The sequence below is a fragment of the Canis lupus genome, chromosome 7 (genome assembly GCF_003254725.2).
Source record: "Canis lupus dingo isolate Sandy chromosome 7, ASM325472v2, whole genome shotgun sequence".
Classification (NCBI taxonomy): Eukaryota; Metazoa; Chordata; class Mammalia; order Carnivora; family Canidae; genus Canis; species Canis lupus.
This window is the reverse complement of record NC_064249.1, coordinates 54,232,126-54,255,767: the sequence shown is the minus strand read 5'-3', so window position 1 is coordinate 54,255,767 and position 23,642 is coordinate 54,232,126. Positions and strand designations below refer to the sequence as shown.

General features: G+C 43.5%; 1 long non-coding RNA gene across 1 annotated transcript; it reads right to left on the bottom strand.

The window, feature by feature from the left end:
- Positions 1 to 252: 252 nt before the first annotated feature.
- On the bottom strand, positions 253 to 23,141 carry LOC125755460 (uncharacterized). Its single transcript, XR_007412084.1, has 5 exons — positions 22,954 to 23,141; positions 17,836 to 17,913; positions 14,416 to 14,551; positions 3,503 to 3,612; positions 253 to 1,085 (listed from the first exon to the last, which is right to left on the bottom strand). It is a non-coding gene; the product is annotated as an uncharacterized LOC125755460 (long non-coding RNA).
- Between the last annotated feature and the right edge of the window lie 501 nt (positions 23,142 to 23,642).

The following is a 23,642-nucleotide window of genomic DNA, read 5'->3' as shown; positions in this document are numbered from 1 at the left end:
GCTTCCGCATATCCCAAGGATATTCACTTTGGCTGATTAAAGATTTTATCTTTAAGTCTTATAGCTTTTGAGCCTCAGTTTCCTTATCTGTAAAATAAATTCACTGATCTTATTTACCTATATTTTCAGACATTTAAAAAACATTTTATTAAAGCATAACTCATACCCAAAAGGCATAAGAATCTTAAGTGTACACCCAGATGGATTTTTAAAAAAGATTTTATTTATTTATGCATGAGAGACAGAGAGAGAGACAGAGACAGAGACACAGGCAGAAGGAGAAGCAGGCTCCATGCAGGGAGCCCAACATGGGACTCGATCCCAGGTCTCCAGGATCCCACCCGGGCCAAAGGTGGCACTAAACCTCTGAGCCACCGGGGCTGCCCCCACCAGATGGATTTTTACAAAGTTGACGCATTGGTATTCCAGGACAAGAGACAGAACATGATTGGCACCTTACAAGTCCCTGTGTTATGCCCACTGCCAATTCTTTCTACTTCCCAAAGGTTACCACTGTCCTAGCTTCTAACACCAGAGACTCATTCAGAAGTTTTTGTAAATGCAGTCACACACACACTGTGTTTCTGTTGTGTCTTCTTCGGTGACATTCATCTTTGTGTCTTGTAGCACTGCTTTGTTGAAACTATCACTGTATAGTTTCCCTCTGTGGGAATGTACCACCCATATCCATTTTGCTGCTGGACACTCAAGTTGTTTCCAGGGTCCTTTGGCTCTGTTGAACTAAGCTGCTATGAACATTGTACATATCTTTTTGGTACACATATGTACATATTTCTATTGGATGATACCAAGAATGGAATGGCCGAGTCCTAGGGTATGGCTTAGTAGATACTGCCCAGTAGTTTTGGTGAGTAGTAGTACCAATTTACTTTCCCAACAGCAGCAAATGAGAGTTCCAATTATTTCAAATGATCAGGAAATTTTTTATTGAACTTTATAATATAAATATTTTTTGTCAAATAAATGTCCTTAGCAGGGAGAGAAGCAGTGGAGCATGGAAGCAATCAGACCCAAGTGAGACCTCAGGTGAAGCATGCAGTCATTCTGGTCCATGAAGTCCTTATCTGAAACAGCGTTGATTTTCTTTTAAAAGATTTTACTTATTTATTCATGAGAGACAGAGAGAGAGGGGCAGAGACACAGGCAGAGGGAGAAGCAGGCTCCATGCAGGGAGCCTGACATGGGACTCGATCCTGGGTCTCTAGGATCAGGCCCTGGGCTGAAGGCAGCACTAAACCACTGAGCCACTCGGGCTGCCCCAACAGTGCTGATTTTAAGACCACTTTCATCTGTATTATGAAATTCCATCAGCTGGGCCTGGACCATTTACAAATATGTATATAATATCTCATGGTGTTCATATGCACATATCCACACTGCTGTTTTATGAGAAGTGCTTTGTTCACATAGTTTCTGGCATCTTCCTGTGCTGGGCCCAGAACCAGCTCTGGATGGGTGCTAAACAGCGGACTTAGACGTGTGTGCCATGGCCACGCTGCTTCAAATGCAGAGCTTGAACTGGAGCAAGGACATTGCCTGGCTGAAAGCTTAGGAAGGGCAGGTGGGAAATGACCAGCAGAAATTTGCAAGAGGAGTTCTTGATCCAGAGAGGCATTTCTTCACTCAGGCAGCAAGGCTTAGCTGGCAGGACAGTCAGAGTCCAGAAGCAACCAAGGGCAAAGCAGTGCTTGCGTCACTGTGGCCAAGCCACCTCACTGCTCAGCAGCGCGCACCCCTATCTCCTTTATGGCTGGGCAGGGCGGGCCACCAGCATCCTGCCTGCAGTGCCCTCCTGCATCAAAATCCGGGCTGGGCTGTTGAGTGGATGAAGGCTGTGGCCTATGCTCAGGCCCCAGCAGCAAGGGAGACTTGGAGAATGAGGAACTGGCATTTTTAGCTTTTGTAGAGGGACAGAGTTCCCAAACCCAGGAAGGGGTTCAGATATGGGGCCACTTGGGCTCTGGTTACTAAGGAGCTAAGGCAATTACCAGTTTGTTCTTCCTGGATTATTTTTTTAATCACAACTAAAGAATATCAAAACATTATTTTATTCTTCATTGTTTTTGCAATTAAAGCGCCCAAGAAGCACATCTTAGACCAACTCTACCCCCAAAGGGTACAATTGTCACAATTGTTTAGAAGTGACACAGCTTCCCAAAACCATGCAAGGTGTATGCAGGAGGATTGGCCAAACCAAGTGGCAGTGGGAACAAACCACTGTAGTTCCCTGTTGTCTCCAGTGCAAAGTTGAACGGGGGGATGAGAGCAGATATCCTGGTCTTATTCCTGGTCATAGTGGGAGAGCATTCATCTTCAACTGAGTGTGGTGTCAAATGTGGGTTTCTCATAGACACTGTTTATCAAGTTGAGGAAGTTCCCTCCTATTCCTAGTTTGCTAAATTCCCTCCTATTCCTAGTTTACCTCCCAGTGAGAAATGGAGGTAAGGTTTTTATCAAATGCTTGTTCTACGTCTATTAAGGACATCATACAGTGTTCTTTAGTCTTTAATATGAATAATTAGGAGTGGTTTTTGAATGTTAAATCAACCCTGAATTTTGGGTTAAATTCCCCTTGGTTATGATATAAAATCCTTTTAGTATATTGTTGGATTCAATTCACTAAATGTTGTTAGGAAACTTTCCATCTATGCTCATGAGGGATATTAGTCTGTAGTTTCTTTATCTTGTCGTGTCTTTGCCTGGTTTTGGTGTTAGGGTAATGGTGGCCTCATAGATTGGATTTGGAATACTCCCTTCACTTCAGTTTTCTGGAAGACTTTGTGTACTTTTTCTTCCACAAACATTTTGTTGAATCCACCAGTGAAGAAGCTATATGTGGCTCGGTTGTGATTTTTTAAAAATTATAATCCAACAAATTTCTACAAGTGACAATCCCAATTGCTATTGTTACCCTCAAGATCGTCACCAGTAATAGGTAGTGTCATTATTGTTGATCATCTCTACTAGCTTCTGGGAAGAATGGGGCTGGCGTCCAAATGATGCTCAGGTGGTACCTCATGGGGCTGAATTCACAAGGAGTGTCTTTCTCGTGTGACCCAGATATTTCAGAAACCAATTGCTTCTGAGAATCAGTACTAACTATTCCAGATGGCTTAGTGATGTTTTCAGGTCCCACAGACCCTGACCCCTCAGCCCCCTCACTCAGGACCCTCAGCCAAGCCTGTACTCAGTGTACTTGATTTGCAGTCCTTCCCCTGAGCCCGTGCTCCCACTGTCCCCCTGCCTGCCCCAATGGCATAGTCTCTCTCTTGCACTGTTCACATTCCCTCTATCCTTCCAGGTCCAACTGGCATCTTTCCCAACTTCGTTGAGAACCCGTCACACCACACAGGCCTTTCCCTGAGTTCTTGTCACACCGACAGCCAGCACCACACAATTAATCCTTTTGCTAAATTTTGCCTTGTTATTTTCTCATTCCTCCATGTTGCTCTCTAACGACATTATAGACCACTTGTCTTACCTTGCCTTGGAACAGCTGACTTGAGGCTGACAGATTTAAGCCTAGACATTGTAGCATATGGTGTAAGTATTTCTAATTTCACAATGCCTGCTCATTCAGCAGCCACTCCCCTAGAAAACAAACACAGGGAGAATGTCTTCTCATATACAATTTTCTCTCATAAATGATGGCCTGTGCTGTATCTCAGATCTGCATACCTTCTAAACATTGCTTGGTTTTCCTCTTGGCAAATTACCTGACCTGACTTTTTAATAAAAATTCTAAGTGCATGTATAACAAAGGAGTACCTCCCAAACCTGAAGGATTTTGCCTACCATTCACCATGAAGTAGAGAGAGTTAGTTTCATGTTTGCCTGATACAAGGCCCATTTGTTCCAGCCCTGGCATCGTCACTTCTTCTGTACTGGGTCTCCCCACTCACTCCTTGGGCCCCCATGACCTTGGCCTGGAAATCCACCAGGGTCCAATTCAGATATATTTTCAAGTGAATGCCATCCACTTCCACTCCCAAGCAGAATTAAATGCTTGAGGGTTGTTTCTAAAACCATACTTTTCTTTGCTTCATCATATATTATTTTTAAAAAATCTTTAGAACTCATTAATAAAATAAACTTTCATTTAAAATATAAGAATGAGTTGATTTCCATCATTAGAGAGTTGGTTAGTATTTCAAAGCTCAGTATTTCAGAGCTTTTGTTCTGATGATCCAAACCCAACCTATCAGCAGTTGTTAAACATGTTTACCACCCAAACCCACAGTCTCAAAATATCATCTCCCTGTCTTCCAGTTCCCCATTTTTCTGGCCCCTGTTTCTCCCTAAGATAATCTTGATGTCTTTTTGTATCTGCTCCTGGTCCTGCCTTGGCCCAGATCTCCTGGCTGTTTGGTTTCTCTTCCCTTTTCCTGCCTTCCCTTGTGGCCTTCCTCACCCTTTGGCTATTGCCGTAACTTTGGCTGGCTCGGCATTAGGTCACACCAGGTTTTGGCCATAAGGAGTCAAAAAGGAGAGCAAGTCTCAGAAACCTTCCTGGCCATAGAGCTGGGGTCGCATGAGGCACTGCAGAAGATTCCATGTTTTCACTTCTTGCCCCAGTGAAAACTGGCTCAATCATGTACCTTTAAAGTTTCCCCTTCTTATGTGATATCTGCAGAGCAACTGTTAGCCTGAGACTGAGCAACAGATAGCAGGTGTCTCAAACCCCCCTCATCCTGAGGGTCAGAGGCACTTAGCTCACATACACCTACAGCTTCAGTGAGTACCCAGATCACAGGGCAGTTTAACTGACATTTGGATCATGTGGATTTTATGCAATTATATTTTTGTTTCTATTTCATTGCAAACTATTTGGAGAGAAAATTACACTTTAGCCTTAAATGTCTGATGCTGCATTTTTACAACTCTTCAGTTTACCACACATTCAGGCTTTAATTCTTCTTTAGATGTCATTTCCTTTATATTTTACACACCGGAAGAGAGGTCACTCAATTCTCTACTCCAGGTATATCTCTCTAAAATGGAGAGAGGTTTGGAGAACCTTCCTCTAATAAATGATCTTCTGGATTGAAGGGCTGACCTGATGGTTGACCCAGATGGACATACCTAGTTCCCTCTTATTCTCTGGTGCTCAGGTGGGTTCAGCCAATGGGGAGCCTCAGCAGGAGGTGGGTTGAGAAGAGTGAAACCAGAGTATTTATTTCCTTAGCTCCCTTTGGGCAAGGTCACTCTGAGTAAGCTCTATCTCTCAATCAGAGGATCCAGTTCCTCGCAAGGAAGTCATCTCTATGCCTCTTCTCTTCTCCTTCCAGCTTTCCATAACAGTTCTGAGGAGCCACACTCCTGCTTGTGGTTTCCTGACACCCAACCACACCTTTTTCTACTGCTCCTGCATCAATTTCCTGCTGATAGACTTTGAAGAGGGTTTGAACTCCTCATTTAGAATTAATAACAGATTGAAAAAAAATGTTACCCCACATTTAGGTGTAGGGGTCTTGAAGCAATCTCATAAAAAGGAAATCAACCAACTCAAATGGGAGCTCAGTTGAAAAATCCTTTAATTTTACTCAAGGCAGTTGCATCTCAAATATATCACTTATTTAATGAGAGGTGCCATAATGATCATAACTCAGTGTCCTATAACTGCAAATCCTGTATTGGGTTTGATTAAAAGTATTTTTTTCTCTTTCCTATTTTATTTTTTATTGAGTATAATTGCATATAACATCACATTAGTTTTCAGTGTACGACATAATGACTCAATATTTGAATGTATCATGAAATGATCACTTCAATTAGTCTAGTTAACATCTGTCACCATCTATGATTGCACAATTTTTTCTTGTGATGAGAAATTTTAAGGTCTACTCTCTGAGCAACTTTCAAACATGCAGTACAGTGTTATTAACAATAGTCATCAAAGCTGTACATTACATCCCCATGACTTATTTATTTTATAACTAGCACTTTGTACGTTTTGACTCCCTTTGCCCATCTTGCCGAATCACCACCCTCTGCTTCTGGTAAACACCCATCTCTTCTCTGGATCTGCAAGTTCAATTTTGGGGGGTTTGTGGTCTTGGAGGGTTTGTTTTGGTTCAGTTTGGTTTAGATTCAACAAGTGGTATCATATGATATTTGCTTTTCTCTGACTTACTTCACTTGGCATAATACTTTCAAGGTCCATCCATGTTGTCAAAAATGGCAACATTCCCTTCTTTTTATGGCTGAATAATATTCGTGTGTGTGTGTGTGTGTGTGTACACCACATTTTCTTTTCTCATTCATCCGTGGATGGATGGATCATTTCCATATCTTGGCTATTGTAAATAATGCTATAATAAACATGGGGATAGATACATATATTTTTTTCAAGATAGTATTTTTGTTTTCTTCAGATAAATACCCAGAAGTGGAATTGCTGGATCACATGATAGTTCTATCTGTAATTTGTTAAGGAACATCTATACTATTTCTCACAGCAGTTGCACTAGTTTACATTCCCACAAAGAGTACATGAGGGTTCCAGTCTCTCCATATCCTCACCAACACTTGTTTTTTTTCATCTCTTTGGTAATAGCCATTCTGACAGGTGTAAAGTGAGGGCTCATTGTGATTTCAATTTGAATTTCCCTAATGATGAGTGATGCTGAGCACTTTTTTCATGTACGTGTTTGCTATCTGTATGTGTTCTTTGGAAAAATGTCTATTGAGGTCCTCTACCTATTTTTTAATTGGATTATATATTATGTGAGTTCTTTGTATATTTTGGATATTAACCCCTTATCAGATATATATGATTTACAAACATTTTCTCCCATTCCATAGGTTGCCTTTTCTTTTTGTTGATATGGATGCGAAGGCAATCTAGATGTGGCATCTGTCACCCTATCAGTCTCTAGGTTGATTCAGCTGATCTGGCTGGCTGGGAAGGTATTCCCTTCCTCCCTCACCATTCCATGTGTATCCCTCCCAAAGCAGACAACCTTCCCTGATAGAGGAGGGTCATTCTTGGGTCAAGAGTATACAAGTATTGGCCCTCTTCTGCTAAAAACTCTAAACAAGACCACAAGGTCCATGTTGTTGATGGCTTCCTTTGCTGTGCAGAAGTTTTTTAGTTTAATGTGGCCCCATTTGTTTATTTTTGCTTTTATTGACATGGCTTTTGCTGTCAAATCCAAAAAATCGTCGCCAAGACCAATGTCGAGGAGCACTTCACCTATATTTTCTTTTAGGATTTTTATGGTTTCAGGTCTTATGCTCAAGTCTGTCATTCATTTTTAGTTTATTCTTATGTATGATGTAAGATAGAGGTCCAGTTTCATTCTTTTGCATGTGGCTATCCAGTTTTCCCAATATCTTTTATTGAAGAAACTGTGCCCTTTCCCCATTGTATATTCTTGCCTCCTTTGTCATAAATGAATTGACTATATATAAGCAGGTTTGTTTCTGGGCTGTCTATTCTATTTCATTGATCTATGTATCTTTTTTTATGCCAATACCACAGTTTTGATTACTGTAGCTTTATGATGTAGTTTGAAATCAGGAAGTGTGATGCCGGGCAGACCTGGTGGCCCTGTGGTTTAGTGCCATCTTTGGCCTGGGGTGTGATCCTGGAGACCCGGGATCAAGTCCCACATCGGGCTCCCTGCATGGAGCCTGCTTCTCCCTCTGCCTGTGTCTCTGCCTCTCTCTCTCTCTCTCTCTGTGTCTGTCATGAATAAATAAATAAAATCTTAAAAAAAAAAAAAAAAAAAGGAAGTGTGATGCCTTCAGCTTTGTTTTTCTTTCTCAAGATTGCTTTGGCTACTCAGGGTCTTTTTTTTTTAAGATTTTATTTATTTATTCATGAGAGACACACACACACACAGAGGCAAAGACACAGGCAGAGGGAGGAGCAGGCTCCATGCAGGGAGCCTGACGTGGGACTCGATCCCAGGACTCCAGGATCAGGCCCTGGGCTGAAGGCGGTGCTAAACTGCTGAGCCACCCAGGCTGCCCAACTCAGGGTCTTTTAATTAAAGTCTTAAGATTGCAAAATTACTAGAAAAGGAGTAAATACCATCAAAGTTGTTTTGAAATGTGTTTTAAATGGCACCTGAAATTTGGAATGGGAATCTTGAAAACTGGAATCTTAAACTCTTTGTCTCTTTCACCATGAAGGGTAAGGGAAAGTTGTGTTGTAATTTTATGCCACCAGTATAAACAACTCTATTCCACTCTGCTCAGCCAGTTGGTGATTAGGGGAGAGCAAGATTCAGCCTGAGAACCAAGCCTGCACAAGTCCTCAGGCAGCCAACCTCCTGAGCATATCCTACAGGCCAGGACCTGTGCCCAACATGTCACATGCATTTTCATCCATCCTCTGCTCAATCTTTGGGAGGGGCCTTATAGCCCCACGTGACCACAGGGTCCCTCCTCATCACTTGCCTCTGGACCTGCTATGCTTTGGGCTCCTTAATTTCATGATATTCCCACAGGCTACAAAGGCAAAGAGACAACCTCTCACTTGGAAGAAGATATGCAGGGGACACCACAGAGCAGGGAGCCTGATGCGGGGCTCCATCCCCGGGATTATGACTGAGCCGGAGGCAGATGCTTAACTGACTGAGCCACCCAGGAGCCCTAAACTTTCAATTTTTTTCTCTACTACCAGTCTGCTTGTGGCCTCCAGTTGTCAGCTCTGCCTCTTCAGAAAAGGACTAAAGCCCTGAGGAAAGCAGGTACTTCTGTAATTCTCCTAAGGATAGCTTTAGGGAATAGTCTTATCTCCAGAGGATGCAGGATGCCAGGCAGTTTGGAGCAAGCTTTCTGCTTTCAGGCCCCCACGGAGCTCTCCAAGTGTGAGCATCTCTCTCCATAGCTCTTGGCTTCCCTTCCATACGCTCATCCTCAAGGACATCCAACTAAGACAGGGCTAATCCAGCCCTATGCCTCCAGCCCACATCCAGATGCAAGAGGAGCACAAACATTCAATGGGAGAGCTCAATGAGAAGGGTTGTCCATGACTCAAGAGGGAGGTGGCCTTCCCTTGCCACTGAGCCAGACAGGTGTGGGACACAGTGGGCAGAGCAAAGAAACTGGTCATACCCCTTCCTTCTTACCATGCTTCCATCTGAGATTTAGAATTAAATCTGGGAGGAGTTGACTTTTTTTAAAAGATTTATTTATTTATTTATTTGAGAGAGAGAGCAGAAACAGGAGGGGCAGAGGGAGGTTGAGCAGCAGAGAATCTCAAGCAGGCTCCATGCCCAGTGTGGAGCTCGATGTGGGGCTCCACCCCCAGAACCCCGAAATCACCACCTGAGCTGAAATCAAGAGTCGGACGCTCATTGACTGAGCCACCCAGGAGCCCCTGGGGAGTTGACATTTTAAATTAAATGGGCACTGGATGCTTCCAACCCTCAAAGTAAAAGTAAGTCCCAGATGGCGAGGAGTCAGGAATGGAAATTCAACTGAGTATGTTTAAAGACAGAAAGCAAAATAAAGCCTTTTCTTGTTGTGCCCCTGTCAGGTCAGCCTACTAAGTAGATTTCCTTTCTCCAGGCCCAAGAGACTCTGTCCTCCCTGGGGAAATCCTTCTTGCTTTGGGTTTATTCCAGACTATTTGGATCTGACCTATGAGTATAGACTATAAGAAGATAGAGTCTATCTGACTTAGAGGCCACGCTACTCAGCTGCCTGGTGCATGCTTCCGGAGGGAAAGTGAGGACAGGGCCCACCCCAGCTCAGACAGAAGCTAGGCAAAGGGAAATTATAAGAAGGAAAAAGTGTGTAGAGATGATGACTTTCAGAAACCCTCAGTCTGGACACACCAGTAAAAATAAAACAAGTAAACAAAAACAGATCAGAATGGTAAAGAAGAGGGCTGCCCACGCAAGGAAGCATCTGTGGCTTCCCCAAGTGACAGGGGACATGATGGGTCTTTCTGCTCACACATACCCTTGGCCTTTAGACCAGCTGGAGAATCTCTATTTGGGGCCTTGGTTTTCCCTACTGTCAAAATAGACACCAGAGCTGGTTCCAACGACCTTACACGAGTGGCACGGAGTCAAATACAATTTCATGGCCTTAAATGAAAAAGAAACTCTGAAGACTAGCCACACTGTACCCAAAATTTCCCTTGTCGTCATCACTGCCAATTACTGAGGCCTTTATGGAGCCTGGTTACCTCTGTAATTCTCCTAAAGATATATTTAGGCCATTCTTGCTTTGTAACTCTCTTCAGGACTTTGTAATAATACAGTATTCTGCTAATTTTAAACATGCGCAGTCCCAGCTCACAAACAAGCTGTGTTCCTAAAAGTAGATGTGCAGGTTGGTTTGTTGGCTCTCAGAACTCACTAGCACATAAAAACAGTGTGAAAACAAATCGATGATAGCATGGGCAAACTGGTACGAAATAATACTGTTGCGATACGGTAATAAAGTCAAGAAGAAAAACACATGCATATTATAAATGACCAAATAATAGTACACTGATTCGCTTAAATCCAGGTACTTAAAAAATTCTCCACGAACACTTGAATGTTGCTGTTTCCTGCATCTGGAAGCCTTGTGCTGGGTAAAAAGCCCATGGAACAAGGGGAGATGTGGAAAATTGTGATGGAATTCCTGGCAAGTCAGAGCAACCCACACATTTCCCCTCTCGGACTTCCCTTACCGGAGCCAGCCTCCTGAACCGTCTCTATCCACCGACCACTTCCTGGCTCCACCCCACCCTTAACACATTTCTCCATCTTCCTCCTCTACCTGTAGCAGGAAGGACAGCCACACACAAGGTGTCAAGGTTTAGAGAAAAAGAGTCTGCCATTTCTATTTTCATATTTACTGAGATAATTTAACTGCAAAACAGAAAAGAAAGCTGCAAGTCCTCAATTGCCAGATTCTAACCCAGCCTGATCTGAGTGGCCAGATGTGCTTTGGTGGCACCACATCTGACCCGAAGGGACCCTCTGAGGGCCCATTCTAAATCAGTCTCTCTCTAGCATGAGTTTCCCCATTTAGGGCTGCAGACCACATGCCAGTAAAAAATAAAAATGTGGGGCCCCATATTTTAATTAAAACTATTAAGAATTTCAAGACCATGACCAGAAGAGCATTCTATTCAGTCACAGGGCACCTATGCTGTGTCACTGTACAGGCTGCATACACCCTGAATGTGGCACCAACCTGCTGAACAATCTTGACTATCCTGGGTCATGACTATTTCCTGTCCAGATCTCCCAGGTGAGTTTCTTTAGCCTCCTTCTGTTAGAAAGGCACCTCTGGCTCCTGGCCTTAGAGACTCCCTTTGCTCCAAGGGCCAAAGTCCATGGGCTAAGCAGGTAGTGCTCTAACCCAGCACTTTCGCTCTAGTCTCACTGGAACTCTGTACCAAACTTCCCCTAGTTTGAGCTTCTGAGAATTAGAACACAGTGCTCTGGGGCAGAAGCAACAGGCATATGGCCACAGGGTCACAGTGGGTCCTTCCTGTTTTAGCACCTGTTTGCTCACTGGCCAACACTTTCAGCATGCTGGCTATATGCAGGCCTTTCTTCAGTCCTTTAGGCAACATTAAACCCCAGTGTGATTATTCATATTATGTATCAGCTTGACCAGACCACAGGGATGCCCAGATATTTGATCAAACATTATTCTGTGAGGGTGATTTTGAACGAGAGCAACATTTGACGCAGCGGGCTAAGTAAAGCAGATGGCTCACCCTCTATGGGGTGGGCATCATCCAAACAGGTGAAGGCCTGAGTAGAACAAAAAGGCTGACCCTCTCATGACTAAGGGAAAAAACATCTCCCGCCTGATTGCCTTGAGCTGGAACATCGGTCTTCTGCCGTCAGACTCAGACTGAAACATTGGATCCTCGTGGGTATCCCACCTGCTGGCTTCTGGCTTGGGACTTCCACCATCAGAGCTCCTGGGTCTTCAGCTTGCTGATTACAGAGCTTGGGACTTGTCAGCTTCTGTGGTCATGTGAGCCAGTTCCTTATAATAAATCTCTATCTACTTACCTACTATCTATCTATCTATCTATCTATCTATCTATCTATCTATCTATCATCTATCTATCTATCATCTACCATATCTATAAAATAAATGTTTGCTTTTATATGTCAATAGGAATGTATCTATATGTATGTCCTATCAGTTCTATTTCTCTGGAGAGCCCTAACAGAACCAGTCTGTCCAAAAACTGCAGTTAAGGTTGAACTGCAGTTATGCTCATAACGACAAGCAAGTGGCCAAAAGCCACCAGAAACACCACTGTAGTTGACCTAGTGGGTTTATTACTCATCATACTGGAGAGAATGTTCACCAAGGGACCTGTGGGGCATTGGCATAAGAGGGTATTAGAAAGAACTACAGTAGAATCGGGGCTTTGAGAGTACTTGAGAAGGACCCTGGATTGCACAAAAAGATGAGGACAAAAAAGTGAGACAATTCTGTGATTGAGTATCTCAACGAAACTTATCTAGTGGAGGGTTCACTAGAGCAGGGATAAAGCTGTAGCTGGTAAAACAGCAGCAGTCTCGGGGTGCTGGGTGGCTATCGGTTGAGCATCCACCTCGATGCTCAGGTCAGCCCAGGTGATGATCTCTGGGTTGTGAGATCGAGCCCCATATCCCATCGGGCTCCTCGCTCAGTGGGGGGTCTGCTTGAAATGAGAGGGGTCTCTCCCTCTGTCCCTTCCCCTGCTCATGCCCCTGCTCTCTCTCTTATTCTCTCTCTCAAATAAATAAATCTTAAAAAAAAAAAAAAAAAGCAGCAGCCATTCACATAGCCAAGATGGGGATTTTTAAAAAATTTTGTGGGTGGCACAATAACTGTGTTTGTGCTTGGACGAAATTATGAAGTGACCTTGTTTTGTCTCACTTTACCACGATTTCACAGTGGCCTTTCCTGATGTTGGTGCTCTGTGAGGTCTTTTACGCCCCCGCCCCATGTCCAGTCATTTCTACTCCCCTAGTTCTCCCAACACCTGCCCCTCCACCGGGAAGAGAGCCAAAAGTTTTACTGGGGAGGCAGATGGGTTGGACGTCCCCTGTGCCAGATGGAGGGACCCCAGGACCTTCTGAGGGCAGTAGCCGCGACACACACAAGCTTTTCTCTTGCTTATTGTGACTCCCTTTCTAAAGTCCCTTTACCACCTATTACCAGAAACCAAGGGCTGTGCTGAGCCTTTTACATATATTCACAAATTCAAACCTTAAAACAACCCTAGAAAGCAAGTACAGGATTGTTTTCATTTATTGATGAGGTTGTCATGGCAAAACGAGGTAAACAATTGTCAACAACAAAAACTACTGTCCACCCACCATTACAAAGACTGTCTTGTGCTTGATCATGTAGCACAGTGCTGCATCTGTATATCACAGCAAAATCAGAGAAGCTCCCTTTCTGTCTGCACACTATTTCCAGAGTAAAATACCCTTTGGCCCTGGATTTAAAACCTGCACTGCTCCCCACTGCCTAAGAATCAAGTCCAAATGCCCTAATACCAAGACCCTATCCAATCTGGCTCTCAACTACTCTGTCATCATTTGTTCTCCTTTTTTTCCTACGTGAGTCACATCCATACATCACTGAACCTACCAAACGCACCTCCACGTCTGTAGCGAGAATATTCCCATCTCCCTACCCCGATCGGAATTCCAGCCCACCTTTCCAACTCAGGCTTCCTCTGTGCAGTTTTCCTGGCAAGTATCCTGTGCTGCATCACATTGGGGGTTTTGTTTTTGTTTTTGTTTTTTTGCATCACCCATGTTGTCTCAATGAGACCTACGGCAGGTAGTTTGCAAGATGATCACAGAAGTTTCTCCCATGCCTATCTATACACATGCCCCTACACAGTATGACTTGCCTTTTCCACTTCTACAGCCAAGAGGGTCTATGTCTCAGTCTCTGGATCTGAGTTTGAATCTAAATCTGACTTGTTTGGGCCAATGGAACATTAGAGAACTCTGACAGCACCATGTAATGAGTCTGGGCTAGCCAGAGAAGGGTGAGTAACCATGAGGAGCAGAGATGGGTTATCCTAGCTGGTCAGCCAAAGACGAGCTGTTCTAGACCAAGCAGTCTGCTAACTGCCAAATGTAAGAGTGAAGCCCTTCTAAATCATCCGGCCCCAGCAAGGCTGGCCTAAACAGAAAAGGCTCCCAGCCAACCTATGGAATTGTGGACAAAATAATAAATGTCTTGGGGTGCCTAGGTGGCTTGGTCGGTTGGTTAAACATCCAACTCTAGATTTAGGCTCAGGTCAAGATCTCAGGTCCTGGGATGGAGCCCTGCATCTGGCTCCACACTTGTCTGGAGTCTGCTTCTCTTCTCTACCCCTCCCCCACCTCTCTCTCAAATAAATAAATAAATCTTTAAATACTACTAATATAATAATAATGAAGGTTTGTTTTTGTATGCCATTACATTTTGGGACGGTTTGTTCCACAGCAAAACATCAACTGCAGTCGAAGAAGAAAAGGCAGTGCTTCTGGGTGCCCTACACAGGTTCAGTGATGTTCCGCTTGATTGCCGTGGGCCTGATCGTGGCTCCCCTGATAGACTGTAATAAAAACACACCCAATCATGAATTATCAGGTATTGAGTGCTTATCATTTAAGGCTAATAGTTTTAAACACCTCATCCTTTTTAATCCTCTCAGCAGCCCCATGAGACAGGAACTATTAGTTCTTTGCAGATCAGAAAAACGAAGCACTAGGTTAAGTAACTGGTCCACGGTCACAGAGGTAGTGAGTAGCAGTTCTGTGGCTTGAACCCAAGTGTTTTTTTTTTTTTGTCTTTCCAGAAGCCTGTGCCACTTTGGCTCTGGCCTGTTGATAGCTGTTAAGAGACTGCACTGTCTCCTTTCCTCTCTTCCTCTTCCTCCAGACCTTCAGGGATCCTGCAGCCTGGCAGTTCCCCGGGTGGTTACTGGTCTCATGCAATTTTAGCTCTTAGAGGATTGCAAGTGCTTCTTACACATCTCTTTTATTTCTTGTTTGCTTTATCTTTTCTAAAGCTCAAAACAAAGAGGAGAGAGCACAACCTGCTCCCTCCAGGCGGCTTCAGAAAGAGAGCCTTCCAGAACTGGCAGCCAGCATTTAGCCAACACCATCCCAGCCCCAGGTTGCAAGTGCCTTAGAGGAGGGGCTGGCTGGGGCCCGGTCCCAGCGCCAGGCACAGGGCTGGCATGCCCCAGCAAGCATCGGGGGCCGAGTTTTTTAAATTTGTTAAGGAATTTTTTTAAAAGAAGAAAAGTCTAGAGTGATCCCTACCTCCCCTCCCTCCCGGATTGGGTCTCCAAGCCCCCTTTCCTCCTCCCCTTCCTTTTCCTCAGTGCTTCCCTCCCTCGCTCCTTCTCAGCCCTCCACTTCCCGCCGCCCTCTCCCTCTCCCTCTTCACTCGCCAGATCACCTTTCCTTCTGGTAAAGCCTGACCTATAGTAACTGCGCCTAATTCAGATCAGTGTTCCTGAGTTACCATGGCAACCGGCTGCTGCTAAGGCTTTTCAGCAGTCCCTTCTCCCCTATATTTTAAATAGAAAATCTGCATGCTGCATCTTGTCCTTCCCCACTTGCCGCTGCCAGTTTGAGCAAAACTCCAGCCCCAGATTCTCTACCACCTTTAAATGTTGTTAAGCAGCCATATCCCCTTTACATTATTCTGGATGTATTTTGAATCCCTTCAGATATAATGTCATCTGTTTAGTTAATTCCAAATACATCAGTCCACTTTTCTCGGTGGAGTGTACCTGGCTTACTGAGTGAGGGTGGACAAGTTGAATCTGTCCTTATGCAGAGGCGGCGACAGGAGCTGAATTGTGCACACTGAGCCGGCCCGGTTCTGGTGGCAGCACCCGTGCCTCCTGGGGAAGGCTGGAGCAAACCAAAACTGCCCCAAGGAAATTGTCCAGGCGGCCTGGAGCAGGCAAGAGCTTGTGAAAACAGGAAAACACCCAGAACTCAGCATCCCCTCTAAGCCCTTGCTGAGCAGAAGATCATAAATCTGTTGCAGAGGTAAAAAAATGTCCTTTGAAATCAAGCAGAGGGATGCCTGGGTGGCTCAGCAGTTGAGAATTGCCTTTGGCTCAGGGCATGATCCTGGAGTCACGGGATCGAGTCCCATGTCGGGTCCCTGCATGGAGCCTGCTTCTCCCTCTGCCTGTGTCTCTGCCTCTCTCTCTCTCTCTCTCTCTGTGTCTCTCATGAATAAATAAATAAAATCTTGGGGATCCCTGGGTGGCTCAGCGGTTTGGCGCCTGCCTTTGGCCCAGGGCCTGATCCTGGAGTCCGGGGATTGAGTCCCACATTGGGATCCCGGCATGGAGCCTGCTTCCCCCTCCTCCTGTGTCTCTGCCTCTCTCTCTCTCTCTCTCTCTCTATCATGAATAAATAAATAAATCTTTAAATAAATTTTTAAATAAATCTTTAAATAAATAAATAAAATCTTAAAAAAAAAGAAGTCAAGCAGAGTGAATAACTGAGTGTTATTCTTGACTTTCTTACTGAACTTCCTGTGCTGTGTGAGCTTGGGCAAGTTCCTTACCTTCTCTGCACCATCTCAGTAGTCTGTCTTTCACAGTTATTGGGGGGAAAAACTGGACTAAGTATGTAAAAGGACCAAGAGTAGTGTTCTTGGCATACGAGGTAAAGACTAACTGCCGTTATTCTAGTTACTATCCTAGGCAGAGTCTTCCAAGGCGGCAGGAACCATATACTGATGGCTTTCAAAGTCCCCCCCCCACACACACCTTCTCCTTGGGCTCCTGCAGCTGGAATGGTATTAGGCAGGGCCAAGACTAGGTGTGGAACAGTATAAAGGAAAGAACTTGCACAGGCCCAGGAAAAAAGGCTGAGCAAACAGATAAAGAGCCACTTGACCTGGGCATGAATTGGGTTTGGTTCCAAGGCTGGAATATTAAACTTGAAAAATATGGCAGCATGCAGAAGAGTCTTCAGTGGGGTGCACAGCAGGATGGTAACTGAGACATTTCCTGAGTTCAAGGACAACAGAGGCCAGAGCAGCATGGCTGTACATACTGAGACTATATCTCAAAAAGCAATCACAGCCCCAGGCGCCCTTCTAGGACATACCAGGAGGGCTGGGAAGAGGTCAGATAGAGCCAGCGGTGGTTCCTTCTTTGGAAGCTGTTTCCCAGGCAGAGGGAGCAGGAAACAAGACCGAGAATTTGGCACCTCTTGGAAGGTGATGGGATACAGTTTTAGAAAAATTTAAGTGAGAGATTGCAGTTAAAGCTTCTCCTGATGGCAGAAGAAGAAGGGGAGCCAGCTGTACTTCCAGAGGCAATGGTCGCATGAGTCAGCCATGAACTCGCTGAGACAAAACTGATGATTTTGTCACAATTCAGGCATTGCTGATTGGAATACAAAAAGTATAACCCCCATGGAAGGGATTAGGAAACTGGAACGTCTAGAAAAAGATCACATGCAATTACCCCTTAATACAGCAACTCACCCACCCTTTACATGCCTGCTTATCTTAAAATTTCACCTTAAAAAGTCACCTCTTCCTTTTTTTTTTTTTAAGATCTTATTTATTTATTCATGAGAGATACACAGAGAGGCAGAGACATAGGCAGAGGGAGAAGCAGGCTCCATGTAGGGAGCCCCACGTGGGTCTTGATCCCAGGACACCGGGATCATGACCTGAGCCAAAGGCAGACACTCAACCACTAAGCCACCCAAATACCCAAAAGTCACCTCTTCCAATAGACTTCCCTTGACTTCTCCAGCTAAAGGAGAAGTTACCTTACCCTGTCACCTCTATTCGGTCAGCGTATTCATTCTCTTCTTGATTTTTATCATGAGTCAAATTCCCCTTACTTACCTATCATGTTCACTTGTTTGTTTTCTCTCTTAAAAGTAAGTTCATTCCAAAATACAAAGGGAAGAAAGACCAGTGACCCTGTGGAAAAGAGGGGCTAGATAAGAAGACAATTCACAGAAAGAGAAACTCATGGTCCTTCAACATTTGGAAAGATGTTCAATCTTTCTCACAGTGATAGAATTATTTATTAGAACCATGATACCTTTTCTCCTGGCCAGACGGACCCCCAAAAATCCAAAAATTGGAAAAGGTATTTTGTGGAGGAGGCAATGGAAGAGCTAACATATTCATGCATTCTGGTTGGCCAAGAAAAGGATTGGGGGGATCCCTGGGTGGCGCAGCAGTTTAGCGCCTGCCTTTGGCCCAGGGCGCGATCCTGGAGACCCGGGATCGAATCCCACGTCAGGCTCCCGGTGCATGGAGCCTGCTTCTCCCTCTGCCTGTGTCTCTGTCTCTCTCTCTCTCTGTGTGACTATCATAAATAAATAAATAAATAAATAAATAAATAAATAAATAAAAAGAAAAGGATTGGGAATCTGGAATATCCAGCGAAAATAAAGTACATGTGATATGACCTTTGACAGAGCAATCCTTCTTCTAAGAACCTTTCACACAGATACACTGACAAAAATATGCAATATCACCAGCATAAAGCTATGAATTACAGCACTGTTTGTAATCAGTATCAAGGGCCTGGAAACAGCCCAGTTTTCTATAAAGAGGGAACTGGAATGAATAAAATAGACTACATCCATGCAGTGGAACACAATACAGCTACACAAAGGAATGAGGAGGATCATCATCCACTGTTCTAGAGCTATCACTTGCCCGTTCACTTATGTCGTTAAGTGAACAAAGTCATGGTGCAGGACAGCGTGTGTTTGTGCATGGTTCCAAAGTCAAAACCCTAAGACAAGACTCCTTCAGTCAAGTCTAGTTTCCATCCCTACCCCTCTCCATCCCATTTCCTCCTGTCCCCATAAGTATTCACAGCAATAGTAAGTGTATATATAGAATTAGCTCAACACACACACTTGGTTTCCTATTACTACTGTGATAAGTCACCCCTAATTTAGTGGCTTAAAACAACATACATTTCTTCTAGAAGCCACAATTCTGAAAGGAGTCATGTGGGGCTAAAATCAAGGGGCTGGTACTACTGATTCCTTCTGGAGAGGAGAATTCAGTCCCTTGCCTTTTCTGGCTCCTAGGGGCTGCCTATATTCCATGACTTGTCACCCTTTCCTTCCTCCTCACAGCGCATCTCTCCAGTGTCTACTTCCACCCTCACACCGCCTTCTCTTCTATGTGTATCGAGTATCCCTCTGCTTCCCTGTTATAAGGATCCCTGTGATTACATTGAAGGCCCATCTGGGTGATAATTCAGGATAATCTCCCCATCTCAGAAGCCTCAACTTAATCATATCCGCAATGTTTGTTTTCACCATGTCAGGTAACATTCAGGTTCCAGGGCTTAGGACCTTAGGATCTTTGGGGCCCATTTTCAGCCTACATATTTTTGCACAAAATTTTTTAAATAAATGATAAATTAAAATCTATTGAAAATTATTACTTATAAGGGAGGGAGGAAATAAAGACACATGAAAACTATATTTGACTGAATGTATCTTGTTTTATGGTTTTGACTTTGGAACTATGTAAATGTCTTGTGCAACTATAAAACAAAAATTAAAAAGTCAATAAAAAGAAAAAAAATGAAACAAATCTAACAACACATCTGATTGATGGCTTACCCATATAATCTAACAGGTAGTAATGTAACTTTAAAACACAGCTCTTTAAAAAAAGGAGGGGGGCACCTGAATGGCTCAGTGGTTGAGCATCTCCATTTGGTTCTAGTTGTTTTTTTTGTTTTGTTTTTTTTAAAGATTTTATTTATTTGTTCATGGGAGACAGAGAGAGAGAATGAGAGAGAGAGAGGCAAAGACACAGGCAGAGGGAAAAGCAGGCTCCATACAGGGAGCCCGATGTGGGACTCGATCCCAGGACTCCAGAATCACACTCTGGTCCGAAGTCAGCGTCTAAACCCCTGAACCATCCAGGGATCCCCAAGCCTGGGTTGTTATCCCAAGATCCTGGGATTGAGTCCCGCATCACCCCCCGCAGGGAGCCTGCTTCTCACTCTGCCTATGTCTCTGCCTCTTTCTCTGTGTCTCTCGTGAATAAATAAATCAAATCTTTAAAAATAATAATAATAAAACAGTAATTTGGGGGAGAGGGACAGGGTGGGGTGGGTGAGATAGGTCATGGGGGTTAAGGAGTGCACTTGTCATGGTGAGCACCAAGTGATATATGGGATTGTTGAATCACTGTATTGTACATCTGAAACTGATATAACACTGTATACTAACTAACTGGAATTAAAATAAAAACTTTAAAAAATAAAAATAAATAAAACACAGTAATTTGTACCTCAGCAGTAAAGAAGATTCTAACACCAAAGAATTGTGCACACACACAAAATTACACAGTACTCAATAATCATACTTTTAATAATATTATTAGTGTAATCTGTAAGCTATTATCCATATATAGTAAGACAAAGCAAATAAGCAAATGTGTTAATATTATTAAGAATTTAGATTTTTGCACACTTGAAAAAAGACATAAAATCAAAGAAGTTGAGATAAATTTCTGTGATTTTTAAGTTTGGAAATAACAATGTGAAATCATGATGATTGATTTTACTCTTAAAGAAATATTCATCAATTCTGTCTGCTAAGATGTATAAAAAGCAATAAGCAACTCAGTAGCAATAAACACCTCTGACACTCAGACTGGAGTCTTTTTTTTTTTAAGATTTTTAAAAAATATTTTATTTATTTATTCATGAGAGACAGAGAGAGAGAGAGAGAGAGAGAGTGAGGCAGAGACACAGGCAGAGGGAGAAGCAGGCTCCCTGCGGGGAGCCTGACGTGGGAATCAATCCCGGGTCTCCATGATCAGGCCCTGGGCTGAAGGCGACGCTAAACCGCTGAGCCACCCGGGCTGCCCTTTTTTAAAGATTTTATTTATTTGAGAGAGAGAGAGAGAGAACACCCGTGGGAGGGGAGGGTGGGGGGCAGAGGGAGAAGCAGACACCCCACTGAGTGGGGAGCCTGACTTGGAGCTCGATCCCAGGACCCCGAGATCATGACTTGAGTCAAAGGCAGATGCTTAACCAACTGAGCCACCCAGGTGCCCCAGATTGGAATCTTTAAAGGCCATTTCTCACTAAAAGGAACTAGGTCTCTATGAAGAAATGGGTGATTTCAGGTCTGGGATGTGACATATACAAGATGAACCGGAAACATCTTTCATAACAGAAAACAAGGGCTGCTAGAAGCTTGTCAAAGGTCTCAGGAGCCACATTAATGGATTTCACTGGGCAAAAATGAGCAATTTGCCTATAATAACACCTGCACTAGGGGTGCCTGCGCTTTGGCTCAGGTGATGATCTCATGGGTCCTGGTGTGGAGTCCTGCTGCTCAGCAGGGAATCTGCTTCTCCCTCTGCCTCTTCCCCACCCTCATGCTGGCACACTCTATCAAATAAAAAAATAAAATATTAAAAAAATAATAATGCCTGCAGTAGGTTGAGATATCTGAAATGATTAAATCCGTGTGCTTATAATTATACTTTTGGAAAACCCCACTGATCACCTTTGGAGGATACGAGGGTATTAACTCATTCTAGAAATTGATAAATAATTGGAAGGAATCATTTCCCCTGATTTTCCTGTATGAAATGTATTTCAAAGTAACCATCCAGGTAATGAGAGAAATTTCTCCTTTATAAGAGATTCAAGCTATTGAATGCAAAATAAATGGTACAGCTAGGATATTGCCATTTTGCAACCCTTGATGAAATAATGTGTCCAGGCAGTTGTCAACAATAACTGCTAAAAACCACTAGGGCAAAAGGCCAGCAAGGAACTGTTAGGTTTTTAATATTCATCTTTATTAATTTTGTCATAGATGTGCACCTGAGGTTTTTGGTTCAAAGACAAATTTCTTTTTATACTCCCAGCAAGATCATAAGCCAGAGGAACATGATAGCACTATTCTCTCATGCTTAGCAAACCCCGCAGGGTGCCAGGTAAGAGCCAGCAGGAAAAAAAAAAAAAATGCCCCACGCCACTGGGGATTTCACCCCATAGGTGAGATACAGAGAAACATGTATTTCTTGTTTCTGAAGGGCAAACACATCACTTTCCCCCCATCACCTTTTGAAAGTGTCCTTGGGTATCAGATGGAAGAGATCCTCACCCTAACCTTTTGGTCTGAAATTAAATCTCTGAGGGAAAGATAAGGCCAGTATCTTTAGTTTTACAACTCAGAGATCTCTCCAAGGCCCTGAGTCTCTTACCACCAGTTAGGAAGATCTCATAGGAATGCTCTCACTATCTAATCAGTCACAAATTGCCTTCTAAGCTGGCTCTCATGTCAGGAAAAAAGTCAGTAAAATTTGTTGAGAAAGCCCCAACTGTGCAGAAACATGTTTTCCTTTAAAATCTCATAAAAACTTTATAATAATAATGGATCAGGATAATATACCTGAAGCCACTGATCAATCTTTTATCATCAAAAAAACAGACAACCAGACATTACATGCTTCGTGATGTGATACAATAGGAAACTCTCAGTACTTCCTTTGAAGTGTTCTTGTCAAATAAGGAAACTAAATCTAATCAAGCCTCTAGACCCAACTACCAGTTTATAAGAAATAAGGAGTAGAAGAATATGTTAGATGATGCCAGAGGGATGCAATAAGCCAAAACCAGGTTCTGGGAAATTCTACAGGATAAGTGACTTGGTTTCTACAATGCATAAGTAGCAAGCAAGAAAGGGGGGGTTGAGGGGTATATGTGGAAATTCAGAAATTAAAAAAGACTTAAAAGATCTAGCAACCAATTGGTGTAGCTAGAATTTGTTTGGATCATGAATCCAACATATTAAGTAAAACAAACAAAAAACTATGAGCAATCAGAGAAATTTGAACACTGACTGGATATCAGATATTAATGAATTATCCTTAGTTTTAAAGGTACAATCGTGGTATTATTGTCCTCCTTTAAAAAAGATTTTATCTCTTAGGTATACATTTGGAAATACTTACAGATGAAGTAAGACGATAATTGGGATTTGTTTTAAAATAACGAGTTGGGGGGCAGCGCGGGTTGCTCAGTGGTTTAGCGCCGCCTTCAGCCCAGGGCCTGATCCTGGAGACCCGGGATCAAGTCCAACATCAGGCTCCCTGCATGGAGCCTGCTTCTCCCTCTGCCTGTGTCTCTGCCTCTCTCTCTCTCTGTCTCTCATGAATAAATAAATAAAATCTTAAAAAAAAAAAAAAAGACTATGTGGCCCTACTCCTCCACTCTCCTTCCCATCTTCTTGCGGTAATTTTAAGGATAGGGGTCCTTTCCTCCAGCTGGTGGGCCTGGGTTTGTCGCCATTTGGGGCATAGTTAGCAGGAGAGCAATGCAAGGTGACCAGCAGTGGGGTTAGATTTTACAGCCACCACAGGTCTGACAGGCTCTGCCACATGCTCTGAGTTACTGGGAACGTTATGGTAGGAAATCAGACAATCAGACAAGACTGAGCTCATTGCCCCAGGCAGGGTTCCAGAAAGTGTGACAGGCTCCGGCCCCCCTGAGGCTTGGCTTCTCCAGCCACAATTGCCTACTTCACCTCTAACGAATGAGTACTCAGAACCTACCCCCTCCTAGGTGAGGAGGAGAAGCGAGGTATCATTAACAGATGGGAGTTCCATTGAAATGTTTAAAGGCCAATGAGGCGTCTTTAATT